The sequence below is a fragment of the Triticum urartu genome, chromosome 4 (genome assembly GCF_003073215.2).
Source record: "Triticum urartu cultivar G1812 chromosome 4, Tu2.1, whole genome shotgun sequence".
NCBI lineage: Eukaryota > Viridiplantae > Streptophyta > Magnoliopsida > Poales > Poaceae > Triticum > Triticum urartu.
This window is the reverse complement of record NC_053025.1, coordinates 617,095,062-617,112,787: the sequence shown is the minus strand read 5'-3', so window position 1 is coordinate 617,112,787 and position 17,726 is coordinate 617,095,062.

Here is a 17,726-nt window from a genome sequence, read left to right as displayed (position 1 = left end):
CACCGGTGCAGGGCTCCTCCGCGCGCTCCTGCTGGGGCTCGAGGCCCGGACGGCGGCGCGAGCAGAAGGTAGCTGCAGCAGAGGCGCGAGCAGAGAAAAATCTTGCGGGGAAGGGGATCCGCGAGGAGGAGAGGAGAGGCGGCGCGAGGGAGAGAGAAGGGGGCGGGCGGCGCGAGGAGAGAGGAGGGGGCTTGCGGCGCGAGGGAGAAAGGAGGGGGCGGGCGGCGCGAGGGAGGAAGGAGGGGGCGGACGGCACGGAGAGTTTGAGTCGTCGTGCGTTGGATACAAGGCTTGTCCGCCCCATGTCCACTAGGCGGACAGGTGACCCAAACGGACATGAAACGGATAAAATCGATGTCCGTTTGGGTCCTTGCGTTGGAGTTGCTCTAAATAATTAAATAAATAAAGTTTTACAAGACCAGACTAGCCAATGTTGGACAATAGAGCGTGTGGTTGTGCTAGCTAGAGCGGCGTCACCTTATGGCTACCGTGGCTTGACTTTTCGATACAGTGGTTATTCACATGTGTATATTTAGTGAAAAATAGTTATGCTCACGTGTTTATGTTCGGTGAAGAGAGTGTAATTAGATCCGAACAGCCGCACTGTCACTCGTACACCCTGCACAAACTTAACTATCTTCATAGGTTTTACAAACCTGCTTGAGCGGGCCATCTAAGAGGATGAGAAGTGGTAAACGTTGAACGTACTTGAGATGAAGATGATCCCTCTGGTTGTCGAACGACATGACCTTCACCATAACGCGGAAACAAGAACTTCAATGTCACAACGGATTACACCAACGATATCAATAACGAAAAAAGAAAAAGAAAAACCACACTGACTCATCAGATCGTTAGAAATGAATTAATCAGTAACGGCATGAACCTAAATCCATAAGATTGGACACACCAAATCTCCATAACTACGTTACACTACCTGTCCAATGAGACACCGCCAAAGCATGAAAAGAACCAGAGTACCAGAAAGTCCTTTCTCAGCCCGAGCTCAAATGAGCTCGGGTGAACAGTAAAATAAAAAAAACATTTTTAAAATATTCAAAAGATTCTGAATTTTTTGTGGTAAACTTTGATAAATATTCTAACTGCTTGCAAAAATCAGGGCGCGGATCTAAGGGCCCGGTGGGCCGTTGGACCCACACGGTGGAGATCATCCTAACATTCTCCCCCTTGATCTCAACTTTTACTTTTGACCTTATACTTTTACTTTACTCGTTTCATAACAGATCAATACATAGAACATGTTTCATCATCACAACCCAATTGCCGATAGAATCAGACAGCCACAATGTACCTCTGTTTTGAAACAAATTATTTAACCTTGGCCCTTTTATTGTCCGGAAATCTTAGACTATACCATAAAACCCATGTCGACTGTGTGTTCTCCGAACACACTGGGCGGTAAGCCTTTAATAATCAGATCTGCAAATACTTGTCTATTGCTTTTATGCTTCAAGCATTTCTACATAATTCCGGACTTTCTCCTTTACAACGCATAACTCTGTGTCAGTGTGTTTGGCATCAATACTTGACTCGTTGTCATAGGAGAGAAAACTTAAAATGGTTATCGCTGTTGTCAACCATTATCAACTCCGGGTACAGGTCTCCTTAACCATTTTGCCTATCCCTCAGCCTCATATCAAGCTATAAAATATCTTTGCATCACATTGATGATAATTGTTTCATTCTTTGGAGCTTTTCCACACAAAAACCTCCAAGTATGAAAGTTAGCGACAATTGTGGATTTCGCTATACATTTCACAAGTCATGTCTTTGTACTCACAATCTTTTGAGAGCACTTATTTCTTTCAGCATGAGGCCGATATCTTTGACTCCATTCCAGTGATCTATATATGGACTGGACATTGCCAAAACAACCCGGATATGTGAACTGTGTCAGGGTAATGTATTGAGCTTCCAACAACTGAAGCATATGGTACCATATCCGTTTTCAATCTTTTCTCATCAACTCTTGGAACACCATAGTTTCCAGTTCCATTACCCTTGACTATAAGAACAAGTAGGTTTTCTCGCATGCATACTTTAGAGACCTTTCTTAGCATGTCCATTGACATCCCTAATACCCCCTTTTATTCTTTTCTTCGTGAATCTCGATACTTATAACGAGAGACACTCTACCGAGAACATTCTTTTGAACTTTGAGGACAAGAACTTCTTTTCTCCTCCTGCAGTAGGTGACATCACCACTAGCAAGTAGGATGTCATCCACATGCACAGGATTAAATGAATTTCCATTCTATAACTTTGCACGAATACAATTGTCCTCTCATTTTCTTTAACCCAAAATAACATATGATTCTTTTAACTTTAAATGCCACTATCTAGAGACTTGCTCTAGTCCATAAAAAACTTCTTGAAGCAGTATCCCTTGTGTTCTTTACTTTCATCTGATGTAACTCAGATCATGCACAAAACTTTCAATTTAAGTCGTGCTTTACACCTTTACATATTTCCTTTGGAGTCACATTGACCTTGTAGACCCTTTACAGCCTACTGTTTTGGTTCCATTGGAAATTACTTATGAGTCTCAAAACTCTATTGAGCGCTTTAAATGAGGCGGGATCAACCTCCATTTGAATTTCACTAACATAGACTTTATAGTAATCAGAAGTATCTGACCTTCTCATTCCTTAAGACCATCTGTGTCTTAGGTACTAGCACTTCTTTCATATGGGGCTGTTGTTGCTCTGTCATTGCCAAGAGGCAAATTAATTCTATAGTCTTTGGTATTTTCATACCATGCTCCCCCAGATTTACTCCATCTTCACTAAAATGGGGTATCTTTAAACTTTATTATTTGGGTTTATTCTGTTAAAACTTTCTTCTTTATGGCACTTTTAAGCACCGTCTTAGTATTCCTTAGTCTACTGTTGAAACTATAAAAGATCCAGGAATACAACTATTTCTATTCTTTAGAGGTATTATTATGACCGTCGTACTCCCCCAGACGATCACATTCTTCATTAATGGATCACTTTAGATGCATAATATGCATCACATTATCTAAAGTATAGGGGAGTTTCATCATTCTTAATTTATCTAATATTTCTTTCTCCCCCTCGAAATGTGGCAAGAAATTTCTGCCACAATTTCGAAAACCATTCATGACTTTTGTGAATTGAGGAAACTTCAATTATCTATTTCATTCATCTGATTACTTCATGCGAAATGAAGTTATCTGTTAACTGTATGGGAGTACTTTTTCCTCATTCCATTTCAGAAACTCAACAGAGTTCTTTATCATTAGTACTTTTGCAAGTCACACTTGCATATCAATCTTATCTTTAGGTTCGTCTCTCACTTTTATTCTCTTTGGATTTATTGAGTGCTTAATGACCGTTACACATAAGGTGTACGGTCGATACTAGGAAAGCATAATAGCTACTCCATACCTTTCTCCCAGAGTGGGACACATTAAACGCACATGAGTCATCATATCTTTCTCTGTCATACAGGATAAGTTCTTTGCCAAAATTTCTCCTGCCATATAGGATTTTTGACATAATACTATGTCAACTTTACCCAGTTACGCAGGTATTTTCCCAGACTTTCCCCGCCATGCGGGTATTATCATAATCCTCTTTTCCCGCTATGCGGGTAATTCCCTGTAAGGAACATAAATGCCAGAATTGGCTCTTTTGACTGCATACGCAATCATCAAATTCAGAAATAAATCCGAACGCTCTTTGACACACATGCTTAATCCGACGTTGGTTAAACATGCATGTTGCTTGTCTCATCTCAAATCATGTTGACCGAAAAAACTTCTTCATATAGAATACATGAAAGCCATTCGTCAACCAAGACTCTCAATGATCTATCTATTTTCTTTTCTTGGATTAATATCCAATAATTCTTTTCTTTTGAAGCCATTCTTTAGAGAGAACATACTCCCTCACGTTATGACCTTTCTTGGTCATCTTTCGGGTCACAAGTACCCAGCCATTCGCTTTCACGAATGAAAGCATGTAAAACTTTTAGTCTGAGAAAACTTAGCCAATATTCAACAATAATGAGCATAAAAAATAACCCCATGTTGGTTTGATAAAAAAATACACATTAAACTTTGAAAAACTTTCTTTTATATTGGAAATCACCGTTGGGCAGAATTAGAATAAAACATCATCCTTCTACATTAATTCCATATCACCGTTGAGCGGAAATGAGAATAATGCATATAACTCTTAAACAATGTGATGATAGTATTTCTATTGAACAACTTTGATAAGAAATCATCATCATCATCAACTTTATTATAGCAGGAACAAGAAATATACATTTCTCCAGCTTAAGAGCTTTATTGATCTTTATCTGTTCTCTGAAAATTGATCACTTTGATACAAAATTTATCAGAGATTTAAGCTTTGAACATAGGGCGGGCTGGGTGGTTTGGTTGCAGCGGCACCGGACTCCCTGGACCGCGCTAGGCCGAGTTCACCGGTCGCGGGCGTCGCGAGTGCCGCTGGCCCTGAGCTCATCGCCGTTGGATGTTGCTCCGGTGGCCCCGGCGCTGGTCACCGCTGTTGGGGGACGGGCAGGAGGCTCTTTCCCCAGCGCAGCTTCTCGCGAGGAGGTCATCGCTTTCGGTGGGATCCCGGATCCTGTCTCTGCAGGGAGACGGGTCAGCGGGAGACTGCAGGAGCATCCGGATGTTGATGACATGCAGCTCAGGTGCGCGTTGAGGCGGCCAAGTTGCGTGACGTCGAGCTTTCTACTGGTATGTCTGTTAACAAGTCTAATTCTATTATGCATTTTACCAATGATGAGATTGTGCAAAATGCTAACCAATTAGGAGTATCTCTTGGTAATAATGATCTTGAGATTTCTAAGTCTGTTAATAATATGCTAGATTTGGAAGCTGAACGAGCGTTAGAATTGATTCGTAACATGGCGGCGGTTAGGCCGATGAATGAATCGGAGATTGATGCGCTTGGGGTTAGAGTTCTAGATGGTTTGTGTGCTGATCTTGATCCTGCGGTACAGGAGGCCGGAGGAGGAGGATGAGTATGGCCTCCCTGAAACATCTAACCTTGAGGATGAGTCTTTGGAGGTAGAGGCTCAACCGAACGTGCCGAACCTTCTGATGTTCGCGTTAAGCCTAAACGGACCTGGAAACGGAAGGTTTATCCGGTCGGCTGTGCGTAGAAGTGCTAGGATCCGTACCTCTAAAAAATTTCATGATGAAATATGAGAGGCATCTTTTGGAACAGCAGAGGTCTTAAACTTGGCTAAAAGACGGTTTCTAGCAGAGGCTTCTCTTGAACATCATTTAGACTTTATTGCTTTGTCCGAGACTGGACGAGGTAATTTTTCTCCACAATTTCTTAGTACCTTATCTGGGGGGGTTGATTTTGACTGGCACTGCCTCCCACCTCGAGGAAGATCCGGTGGGGTTTTACTTGGGATTAAGTGTGAAACGTTGGAGGTTCAGAGTGTAGTGTTGGGTGAGTTTGCGGTAAAGTTTCGGGTCAGAACTAAAGCGGATGGTTTTGATTGGGCTTTGGTGGCAGTCTATGGGGCTGCGCAACCAGAACTCAAGCCAGATTTCTTGGCTGATTTGGTCAGTGTTTGTGGTAACGAGCAACTACCCGTCTTAGTGGGTGGGGATTTTAACATTATTCGAAGAAACGAGGAAAAGAATAATGACAACTTTGACGGCAGATGGTCGTTTATGTTCAATACTATCATAGAAAGCTTGGATCTCAGAGAGATAGAGCTTTCGGGTAGGAAATTCACTTGGGCAAACTCGCTACCGGTTCTGACTTTTGAGAAGCTCAATCGTGTTTTGGCGAGCGTCGATTGGGAACAGAAGTTTCCTCTGGTAACGGTGCAGGCATTGACATGAGGTATCTCGGATCACACACCGTTACTAGTCGACTCTGGAGCTCAAACTCATATGGGTAATAAGAATATTTTCTCCTTCGAACTTGCCTGGTTTGAAAGAGAAGGGTTTATTGAGTTGTTAGCAAGAGAGTGGGCTAAAGACTCGGGGGGAAGGTCACCCATTGAGCGGTGGCAGTGCAAGATTTGTCATCTTCGAAGGTTCCTTCGTGGATGGGCTAAGCACACGAATGGGATATATAAGGCTGAGAAGGAAAGACTCCTTAAGATTATTCATTCCCTTGAGTTAAAAGCTGAAACCTCTATTTTAGATACTTCCGAGCTGGAGTCTAAAGTGGAGGCCGAGTTAAGGTTGAAAGAGCTTCTCCGCGAGGAGGAATTGAAATGGGCTTTGAGAGCTAAGGTTCGTAAGGTTGTCCAAGGAGAGGACAACACTCAATTCTTTCATATGATTGCTAATGGAAAGCATCGTAAGAAGAGAATTTTTCAATTAGAACAAGATGAAGGGACGATAGTTGGTCAGGAAAACCTGAAAGTTTACATTACCAACTATTATAAGCAGTTGTTTGGATCTCCGGAAGAGAGTTTTGTGTCCCGGATGAGTCAAGAGTTGAGGATGTTCCCCAACTTGAGACGGAAGAGAGAATGAGATTTTGACTGCTCCTTTTACGGAGAAAGAGGTGTTTGAGGCCATTTCACAAATGAAGAACAATAAAGCGCCAGGACCAGATGGGTTTCCGGCGGAGTTCTACAAAAAGTGCTGGCATTTTATTAAGGGTGACCTGTTGCCGATGTTTCATGATTTTCAATGGTCAGCTTCATTTGTTCAAGCTGAATTTTGGAACGATAACTCTTCTTCCTAAGAAGACAGAGGCATTCGCATTGAGCAGTTCAGGCCTATTATGTCTGCTTAATGTCAGTTTCAAAATTTTCACCAAGGTTGGGACAACAGACTTACGCAGATTGCGCATTCAGTTGTGCAACCGTCCCAGACCGCTTTCATGCCAGACGAAATATCCTTGAAGGGGTGTCGTCTTGCATGAAACGCTCCATGAGATTCACTCAAAAAAACTAGATGGTTGGTTTTTAAAGTGGATTTTGAAAAAGCATACGATAAAGTTAAATGGCCTTTCCTTCAACAGGCGTTGCATATGAAAGGATTTGACAAGTGGCGAGACCAGATTGAGTCCTTTACGCAAAAAGGGAGTGTAGGGATTAAAGTGAATGATGATATAGGTCACTATTTCCAGACACACAAAGGGCTAAGGCAAGGAGATCCCATGGTCACCGATTCTATTTAACATAGTGGTTGATATGTTATCCATTTTAATAGGTCGGGCTAAGGATGCGGGGCAGGTTTCGGGCTTGGTTCCGCACCTAGTTGATGGTGGTATATCCATTCTGCAGTATGCCGATGATACTATCATCTTTATGGAGCATGACTTGGCGAAAGCAAGGAACATGAAGCTTGTGTTGTGCTTATTTGAACAATTGTCTGGACTCAAGATTAACTTCCATAAGAGCAAACTGTTTTGCTTTGGAAGAGCTAATGAGGACCAGGAGGCGTATAAGCAATTGTTCGGATGTGAGTTGGGTTCGCTGCCGTTTACATACCTAGGTATACCCATTCACCATCGTAAGCTGATGAACAAGGAGTGGAAGTGCATCGAGGATCGTTTTGAAAAGAAACTGAGCTGTTGGAAAGGGAAGCTCATGTCATATGGAGGTCGATTAATTCTGATTAATTCGGTCTTAACCAGTACGCCCATGTTTCTTTTATCCTTTTTTGAGGTCCCGGTGGGGGTCAGAAAGAGGTTAGACTTTTATCGATCTCGTTTCTTTTGGCAGAATGATGAGTTGAAACGAAAGTATAGGCTTGCAAAATGGGATATCATCTGTAGGCCAGAGGACCAAGGCAATCTAGGCATTGAAAATCTAGAGATCAAGAATAGATGTCTCCTTAGCAAGTGGCTATTTAAACTCTCGTCCGAGACAGAGGCCACATGGGCTCAGATTCTGCGAAATAAGTATCTTCAGGCTAAAACTTTGGCTCAGGTGACTGTGTGCCCGACTGATTCTCCGTTTTGGAAAGGGTTGATGAGAGTCAAGCCCCTCTTCTTTAACAGGGCAAAAATCTTAGTCGGTGATGGGGCTAACACGAGGTTCTGGGAGGATACGTGGCTTGGGGAGACGCCTCTGGCACTTCAATATCCTACTCTGTATAACATTGTTCAACGTCGAGAAGCCTATGTTGCAACTGTCTTACAGTCCACGCCTCTCAATATTAGCTTCCGGAGGACGCTAGTAGGCCATCGTTGGGAGGCATGGCTTCATCTTGTACGAAGGTTGATGGATGTCCAGCTGTCTCAGCAGCCAGATAGATTGTTTTGGAAACTGACTAAGGACGGCAGGTTCTCGGTCAAATCCATGTATCTGGATGTCATAAACACTAGTGTCATTCCTTGCTCGAAGCACGTCTGGAAAGTTAAGGTACCTTTGTGAATCAAAGTGTTTATGTGGTTTGTGCATAAACAAGTCATTTTGACAAAAGACAACCTGGCAAAACGCAATTGGATGGGTTCTGCTAGGTGTAGCTTTTGTGATTATAACGAAACTATAAGGCACCTCTTTCTAGATTGTCCGCTGGCTAAGATTCTTTGGCGTTCGATTCATATTGCTTTTAATATTACTCCACCTACCTCTATCAATATGTTATTTGGAACATGGCTTGATGGGGTTAACTTGGATGTAGCAAGACACATTCGTGTCGGAGTGTGTGCCTTGTTATGGGCAGTATGGAACTGCAGAAATGATTTGGTTTTTAACAGAAAACGAACTTTCACTTTTTGCAGGTTATCTTCAGGGCCACAGCATTGATCCTTATGTGGTTGTTACTCACTCCGACGGAGGCCATGGGGCGTTTGGCTACTGCGTCTACCCGATGGGAGATGGTAGCTCGGGGTATTTTCAACCGGTTTGGATGGCGGTCATGTAATAGGATAGGCATGTAGTGCTCCTATTTTATTTGCCAGCCGGTTGTGGCTTCTTGATTAGGCTCGCTTGAGCAGCTTGTTTTCTTTTCGTACCTTCAGATGTTGGAGATTTTTGTGACTGCTTTTGTTTTTTAATTATGAGCCGTATGCATCTTTCTGATGCAGAGGCCGGGGTAATACCCCTTTTCTAAAAAAAAATGAGCATTGAACATGGCTAAAATTAAGTTCTGAAGAGCAAGATCCACTGTTTTAGCGATGCGTTGCTGGAATAGAATGATTATGCTCAAATTTTTACTTACATAGTAGGTGATTTTCCTTTTAGATATTTAGGGATTTCTCTACATTTTCAAAAGTTATGTAATCTTGATTGGGAGCCACCTGAGGACAAATATGAAAAATGGCAGCTTCATGGCAAGGGATCTTTCACTCCATGGGGCCTCGTTTATTCTCTGTGATACTTGTGTCAGTAATATTCCTATTCTCTTATTGTCCCTTTTTCGTTGGCCTAGAGGTGTTGGTAAGAGACTTGATTTCTTTCGTGCTTGTATAGTTTGTTGGCAAGAGAAGGATGGAGTGTAAAAGTATCGGTTGGTTATCTGGTTGGATGTTTGTCATCCTAGAGATCGAGGGGGTTGGGAGTTACTAATCTTGAAGTTAGGAATATTAGTCTCCTGTGTCAATGGAATGTGGTTTCTGGGGCATTGGGTAACCCCATAACGCCCACATCCTTCTTTGGTCTCTATCAAAATTGGCTGCCGACCTATACTACCAAAGATAGAGCCGTTGTATCTGTTGGTTCTGGTGCTTTATTATGGACTGTTTGCAAAACAAGGAATATATCCTATTTTTTCCATATATCCACACGGCTGCTCACCGGAGCTTGCCGTGCCTCGCCAAAAGGAGCCGCCACTCCAGATCTGAGACTCCCCACGCAGAGGCAGGGCAGCCGAGACCCCGCCGCCACCATCCTTGGCGCCCCGGGCTTGCCCGGTGGCGGCCTCAGGCGGCGGCGAGGAGGTGGGACGAGGTGGGGAGGGTGCCGAGGCAGTGCGGCTAGGGTTCCCCCGCCGCCGCCGGGGGAGGCGACGCAGGGGTTAGAAACCATATACTGTACTTGAGGTATAGTCAACGCCCACATCCTTCTTTGGTCTCTATCAAAATTGGCTGCCGACCTATACTAGCAAAGAGTAGAGCCGTTGTATCTATTGGTTCTGGTGCTTTATTATGGACTGTTTGCAAAACAAGGAATATATCCTATTTTTTCCATATGCGTCCTGCTCAACCTACTAATGTAGTTTTTTACTTTGTGTGCACTGCTGGACTCGTGAATTATGCCTTAAGGAAGCAGCTGAAAGGCTCTCCTAAGTGGCATATGATATCTTCAGAAGGGCACATGGCTGGGGACCTAAATATCAAAGACTGTGCCAATGATGCCTGCTTAGCCTCTGTTTGTCCTGGATTTGAGCCAATTTGCTTATAATCTGTAGATGTTTAACAGATTGCCGGTTACTGAAGTGCTATGGTTGCATTTCCGTCCTGGGTCTCGGGGACGGCGGCGAGCGTGCCACCGCCCGGGAGTGGCTCTTCCTCGGCTCCTCGCTGGCACTGGTGATCCTCCTCTGCGTCGTCAAGGTAGTTGCCGCCGCCAGCGGAGGAGGGAAGATCATGCACATGGTCCGCTGGAAGAGGCTGCTGCTACGCGGGCTGGTGCTGCTCGCCGTCGGCTTCATGGCCTTCTCCTGCTTCCTCGCCCTCGAGGCCGTCGCCGGCAAGCTGCTAGACAAGGAGGGGTCATCCGTTTCCTCCTTTGGCTTGGTCCCAGCTGGGTGCGCCCTCGTCGCTGCTGCCACGCACTTCCAGTTCGGACGGGCCCTCGTCGCCGGGGTGTAGATAGAGTACTTGTCTGCCAGCCGGCCGGTGGAGATTGCTTAGTACTCATGTAACCAAGTTAGCTGGTTAATATGTAAGCATTGCGTAAGTTAGCTAGATTTCTGGAAAGTTGATTTCCGGCCTTCTGCCGGAAAGAGATCAACATGTACTACGTGTGTGGGTGGGTGCAAAGCAAAGCTAGATCGAATTCCCTGCGATGTAATGGCTAGGTAGGGTTTTTTTTTTTCTAAAAGGGGATGCCCCGGCCTCTGCATCAGAGCGATGCATACGGCCCTTTTATTAAACAAATAAATATGTCCCAAACAGGTATGAAAGTCTAGAAGTCTCCCAACGACAAAAAAAGAGCTCACACAGAGCCAGAAAAGCTAGAATACAAACTAGCCAGATAAAGGACGCCACAACCGGCTGGCAAAACAGAGAGATAGGTAAACTAATTGCCTATCGTATTACATGACCGCCATCCAAACCGGTTGAAGATATCCCGAACGACCATCTCCCAGCGGATAGATACAGTAACCAAATACTCCCTGGCCTCCGTCGGAGTGAGTAGCGACCACGAACGGATCAATGCCGTGGCTTGGAAAATAACCTGCAAAAAATGAATGCGTGTTGTCCTGTTAAAAACCAGATCATTTCTGCAATTCCAGATAGTCCACAGCAAGGCGCAGACTCCTACGTGAATATGTCTCGCTAAGTCGGGCTGAATCCCGTTAAGCCACGTTCCAAATAACGTGTTGACAGATTTCGGTGGAGTAATATTAAAAGCAATATGGACCGTCCGCCATAAAACTTTGGCTAGCGGGCAATCAAGAAAAAAGTGTTTGATCGTCTCATCCCGATCACAGAAACTACACCTAGTAGGACCTGTCCAATTACGCTTTGTCAAGTTGTCCTTAGTTAAAATAACTTGTTTATGGACAAACCACATAAATACTTTTATTTTCAATGGAACTTTAACAGCCCAAACATGCTTGGAGCTAGGAATGAAGCTCGAATTGATAACATCAATATACATTGATTTAACTGTGAATGCTCCAGACCTAGTAAGCTTCCAGCGTAATTCATCGGGTTGTTGAGAAAGCTGAACCTCCATCAGTCTACTTACTAGACGGAGCCATTCTTCCCAACGATTGCCCGCTAGCGACCGTCTGAACTGAATATTAAGGTGGATAGATTGAAATACCGTTGCAACGAACACCTCATGTCGTTGAACAATACGATATAAAGACGGGTATTGAATGGCTAAGGGTGTCTCTCCGAGCCAAGTATCCTCGCAGAAACATGTACTAGCACCGTTACCAATAATAAACTTTGTCCTATTAAACAGGGATTGTTTGACTTTCATAAGTCCTTTTCAGAAAGGCGAGTCAGTCGACCTTACTGTCACTTGAGACAAAGTTTTGGTCTGAAGAAACTTGGAACGAAGGATTTGCGCCCACATGGCATCAGTCTCACTCGACAATTTCCACACCCACCTACTGAGAAGGCATCTGTTTTTAACTTCAAGATTCTCAATACGAAGACCCCCTTGGTCTTTCGGTCTACATATGATATTTCATTTCGCTAGACGGTATTTTCTTTTTAGTTCATCACCCTGCCAAAAGAATCGCGATCGATAAAAGTCCAGTCTTTTCCTGACTCCAACTGGGACTTCGAAGAACGACAAGAGAAACATAGGCATACTCATGAGAACCGAATTTATCGGAATTAATCGGCCTCCGTATGACATGAGCTTGCCCTTCCAGCAACTCAGTTTCTTTTCAAATCGGTCCTCGATGCACTTCCATTCTCTGTTTGTCAGCTTATGATGGTGGATTGGTATACCTAAGTAAGTAAAAGGTAAAGCCCCCAAATCGCACCCAAACAATTTCCTATAAGTCTCTTGTTCATCCTTGGCTCTACCAAAGCAGAACAACTCGCTCTTGTGAAAGTTAATATTTAACCCGGTCAATTGTTCAAAAAGGCTTAACACCAGCTTCATATTTCTCGCCTTGGCCAAGTCATGCTCTATAAAGATGATTGTATCATCAGCGTACTGAAGGATGGACACACCTCCATCAACGAGATGAGGTACCAAGCCACCTACTTGACCAGCCTCCTTAGCTCTTCCTGTCATAATTGCTAATATATCAACCACAATGTTAAACAGGATAGGGGACATCAGATCCCCTTGTCTCAAGCCTTTATGTGTCTGGAAGTAATGACCGATATCGTCATTCACTTTAATTCCAACACTCCCTTTTTGCGTAAACGATTCAACCTGACGGCGCCAGGCTTCATCAAAACCTTTCATACACAATGTCTGTTGGAGGAATGGCCATTTGACTTTATCGTACGCTTTCTCGAAATCCGCCTTAAAAACAACTCCATCTATTTTTTTGAATGGATTTCATGGAGAGTTTCATGAAGGACGACCACCCCTTCTAGGATGTTTCTGTCCGGCATGAAAGCAGTTTGGGATTGCTGCACCACAGAATGCGCAATCTATGTGAGCCTATTAGTCCCAACTTTGGTGAAGATTTTGAAACTAACATTGAGAAGGCAGATCGGCCTGAACTGCTCTATTCTCACAGCATCCATTTTCTTAGGAAGTAGTGTTATTGTTCCAAAATTTAAGTGAAATAAGTGAAGCTGTCCAGAGAAAAGATCATGAAACATTGGTAACAAATCCTCCTTAATAATGTGCCAACACGTTTTGTAAAACTCAACCGGGAATCCATCAGGTCCGGGAGCCTTATTGTTTTTCATCTGTGCTATAGCATCAAATACCTCCTTCTCTGAGAATAGGGCAACCAAAATATCATTATCCGCGGTAGTTAGTTGAGGCACATCCTTAGTCCTGGACTCATCGAGGGACACACAACTATCCTCCGGAGGTCCAAATAACTGCTTGTAATACTCGGTTATGTAAAGTTTTAGGTTGTCCTATCCTAAAATAGTTCCTTCATCTTGTTCAAGTTGAAAGATTCTCTTCTTTCTGTGCTTACCATTAGCAATCCAGTGAAAGAATTGAGTGTTCGCGTCCCACTGGACAACTTTGCGGACCTTAGACCGCAATGCCCACTTCAATTCTTCTTCGCGGAGAAGTTCTTTCAACCTCTTCTCCGCATCAAGTTTAACCTGAAACTCTGTTGGTTGCAAAATTGTGGATTCAGCCTGTAAGTCTAGGGTCTGAATAAGAGAAAGGAGCCTTTCCTTTTCAACCTTATAAATGCCACTAAGGTGCTTAGCCCAACCCCGTAAGAAACTTCTCAAATGCCTAATCTTATTCTGCCAACGCTCGACAGAAGTCCTACCTCCTACATCCTTAGCCCATTCCCTGGCTATCAGATCCAAGAAACCTTCTCGTTCAAACCATGTCATCTCGAAAGAAAAGGTGTTTTTGTTTCCCATGTGGTTTGGCTCCCCTGAGTCCACGAACAAAGGTGTGTGATCGGATATTCCGCGCGAGAGAGCCTGTACCGTTACGAGAGGGAACTTCTGTTCCCACTCAACGCTCGTGAGAACTCGATCAAGCTTTTCATATGTTGGGTTTGGCAGAGCATTAGCCCAGGTAAACTTTCTACCGGAAAGCTCTATCTCCCTCAGATCCAAGCTTTCAATAATGGTATTGAACATAAACGACCACCTGCCGTCAAAATTATCATTATTCTTTTCCTCTCTCCTCCTAATGATATTGAAATCACCCCCAACTAAAATTGGGATCTGCTCGGATCCACAGATCCGAACAAGGTCCGCCAAAAACTCCGGTTTAAGCTCGGGCTGTGCGGCACCATATACCGCCACCAAAGTCCAGTTGAAACCATCATCTTTAGACCTGACTCGAAACTTAACTATGAAGTCACCCATCACTACACTTCGGACTTCTAGCGAATCGCATCTCACACCAAGCAAGATCCCACCCGATCTTCCTCGCGGAGGAAGGCAATGCCAATAGAAATCAACACCGCCCGCAAGAGAGCTAAGAAACTGGGGCGCAAAATTTTCTCGACCAGTTTCCGAGAGAGCAATAAAATCTAATCTATGCTCCAGAGATGCCTTAGCAATAAACCTTCTTTTAGCCAAGTCTTTCAGACCTCTGCTATTCCAAAAGATTCCTTCCATAATTCATCATGAAATTTTTTGGTAGTCCGAATCCTAGCACTCCTACGAACCACAGAATCGGGATAAATCTTCCGCTTCCACTTGCGCTTTGGTTTAGTAGGATCTTCCACCAGGTCCTCATAACCGGGCTCAGCGGTACTAATTTCTGCATTAGCTATGGTTACATCTTCTTCCTCAGACTCATGGTTGGATGGTGCTAGATCCGCACACAGGTTATCGAGCACTCTAACCCCCAACGCATCAATATCATCATCATTCATGGGTTTTACCGCTGCTAGATTTCGAATAGTTTCTAAAGCACGCTCCGCTTCCAAATCTAAAAGATCATTCACCGAATTGGAAATTTCACTATCATTAGCCCCTAGCGAAACTCCTAAATGGTTTGCATTGTTTATAATCTCCTCATTAGAAAAATGCAATAATTAATTAGATATGTTGACGGACATACCAGTAGAGATCTCAGCATCACGAAGCTTGGCCGCCCTCATAGCACACCTCTGCTACATGTCATCAACCTCCGGGTGCTCCTGGATGCGAGCACTCATCCGTCTCCCCATCGAGACCGGGTCAGGGATCCCACCAAAAGCAATGACCTCCTTCTGAGTAAAACCTCGCGCTGAATCCTGCAAGGGGTCAACCAAAGTTACCAGAGGAGGTGGCAGAAGGCTCCCATGCCCCTCGGACGAGTGTCCCAAACCGAAGCCCTGGGCCACAGACAAGTTAGGAGAGAGGAGTGTGGGGGCCGCCTGCCCAAGCCCTCCTCCCGCCCCAACCCTCGGCCCAGAGGGAAGCACTGGCGCCGTAGGAGACGCGGTCATCCTGACCGCCGAAGAAGAAGGGGGGACCAGGGCCACCTGCCCCAGACCCCCCCCAGCACCAGTGGAGACGTGGGCGCCGTCGCCGCCACCGGAGATGAAGGAGCCGAGGCCACCTGCCTCGGACCACCTCTCCCACATCCGGCCGACGTCATCGTCGCCGACGCCAAGATAGGAGGGGCAGAGGTCGAGGCCACCTGCCCCGGACTCCCTCCCCCAAGCACAACCTCAGACGCAGTCGTTATCTCCGGGACCTCAGCCGCAGGTAGAGCGGGGGAAATAGAAACCACCACAGGCTCCACCTCCCCACCCCCAACCAAGGTCCTTGCCGAGGGCGTCCTCACCAAGCCTCCGACCATAGGTCCGTCAGCAACCTCGAACTCCAACATAGGAAGCGTGCGTTCAAACACATCATCAGAATCTACCCGGTTGATACGTCCATTTTGCATCATGCTTTTATATCGATATTTATTGCATTATGAGCTGTTACTACACATTATGTCACAATACTTATGCCTATTCTCTCTTATTTTACAAGGTTTACATAAAGAGGGAGAATGCCAGCAGCTGGGATTCTGGGCTGGAAAAGGAGCAAACATTAGAGACCTATTATGCACAGCTCCAAAAGTCCTGAAACTTCATGGAAGATGTTTTCCAAATATATAAAAAATACTGAGAGCAAGAACTTCACCAGGGGGGGCACACCCTGCCCAAGAGGGTGGGGGCGCGCCCTACCCCTCTAGGCGCGCCCCCCTACCTCATGGGCCCCCTGGTGGCCCTCCGGTGGCCATCTTCTACTATATGGAGTCTTAATGGGAAAAAATCATAAGCCATCTTCTCGGACGAAACTCCGCCACCACGAGGCGGAACCTTGGCGGAACCAATCTAGGGCTCTGGCGGAGCTGTTCTCCCTCCCGGAGGGGGAAATCATCGCCATCGTCATCACCAACGCTCCTCTCATAGGGAGAGGGCAATCTCCATCAACATCTTCATCAGCACCATCTCATCTCAAAACCCTAGTTCATCTCTTGTATCCAATTCTTGTCTCCAAGTCCGGGATTGGTGCTAGTAGGTTCCTAGTAGTGTTAATTACTAGTAGTTGATGCTAGTTGGTTCAATTGGTGGAAGATCATATGTTCAGATCCTATATGCATATTAATACCTCTCTGATTATGAACATGTTTATGCTTTGTGAGTAGTTACTTTTGTTCCTGAGGACATGGGAGAAGTCTTGCTATTAGTAGTCATGTGAATTTGGTATTCGTTCGATATTTTGATGAGATGTATGTTGTCTCTCCTCTAGTGGTGTTATGTGAACGTCGACTACATGACACTTCACCATTATTTGGGATTAGAGGAAGGCATTGGGAAGTAATAAGTAGATGATGGGTTGCTAGAGTGACAGAAGCTTAAACCCTAGTTTATGCGTTGCTTCGTAAGGGGCTGATTTGAATCCATATGTTTCATGCTATGGTTAGGTTTACCTTAATACTTTTGTTGTAGTTGCGGATGCTTGCAATAGAGGTTAATCATAAGTGGGATGCTTGTCCAAGTAAGGGCAACACCCAAGCACTGGTCCACCCACATACCAAATTATCAAAGTACCGAACACGAATCATATGAACGTGATGAAAACTAGCTTGACGATATTCCCATGTGTCCTCGGGAGCGCTTTACATCATATAAGAGTTTGTCCAGGCTTGTCCTTTGCTACAAAAAGGATTGGGCCACCTTGCTGCACCTTATTTACTTTTGTTACTTGTTGCTCGTTACAAATTATCTTATCACAAAAGTATCTGTTACCACTTATTTCAGTATTTGCAGAGAATACCTTGCTGGAAACCGCTTATCATTTCCTTCTGCTCCTCGTTGGGTTCGATACTCTTACTTATATGAAGGACTACGATAGATCCCCTATACTTGTGGGTCATCAAGACTCGTTTCTGGCGCCATTGCCGGGGACTGAAGCGCCTTTGGTAGGTGGAATTTGGTAAGAAAAAATTTATATAGTGTGCTGAAATTTAATGTCACTCGTTACCATGGA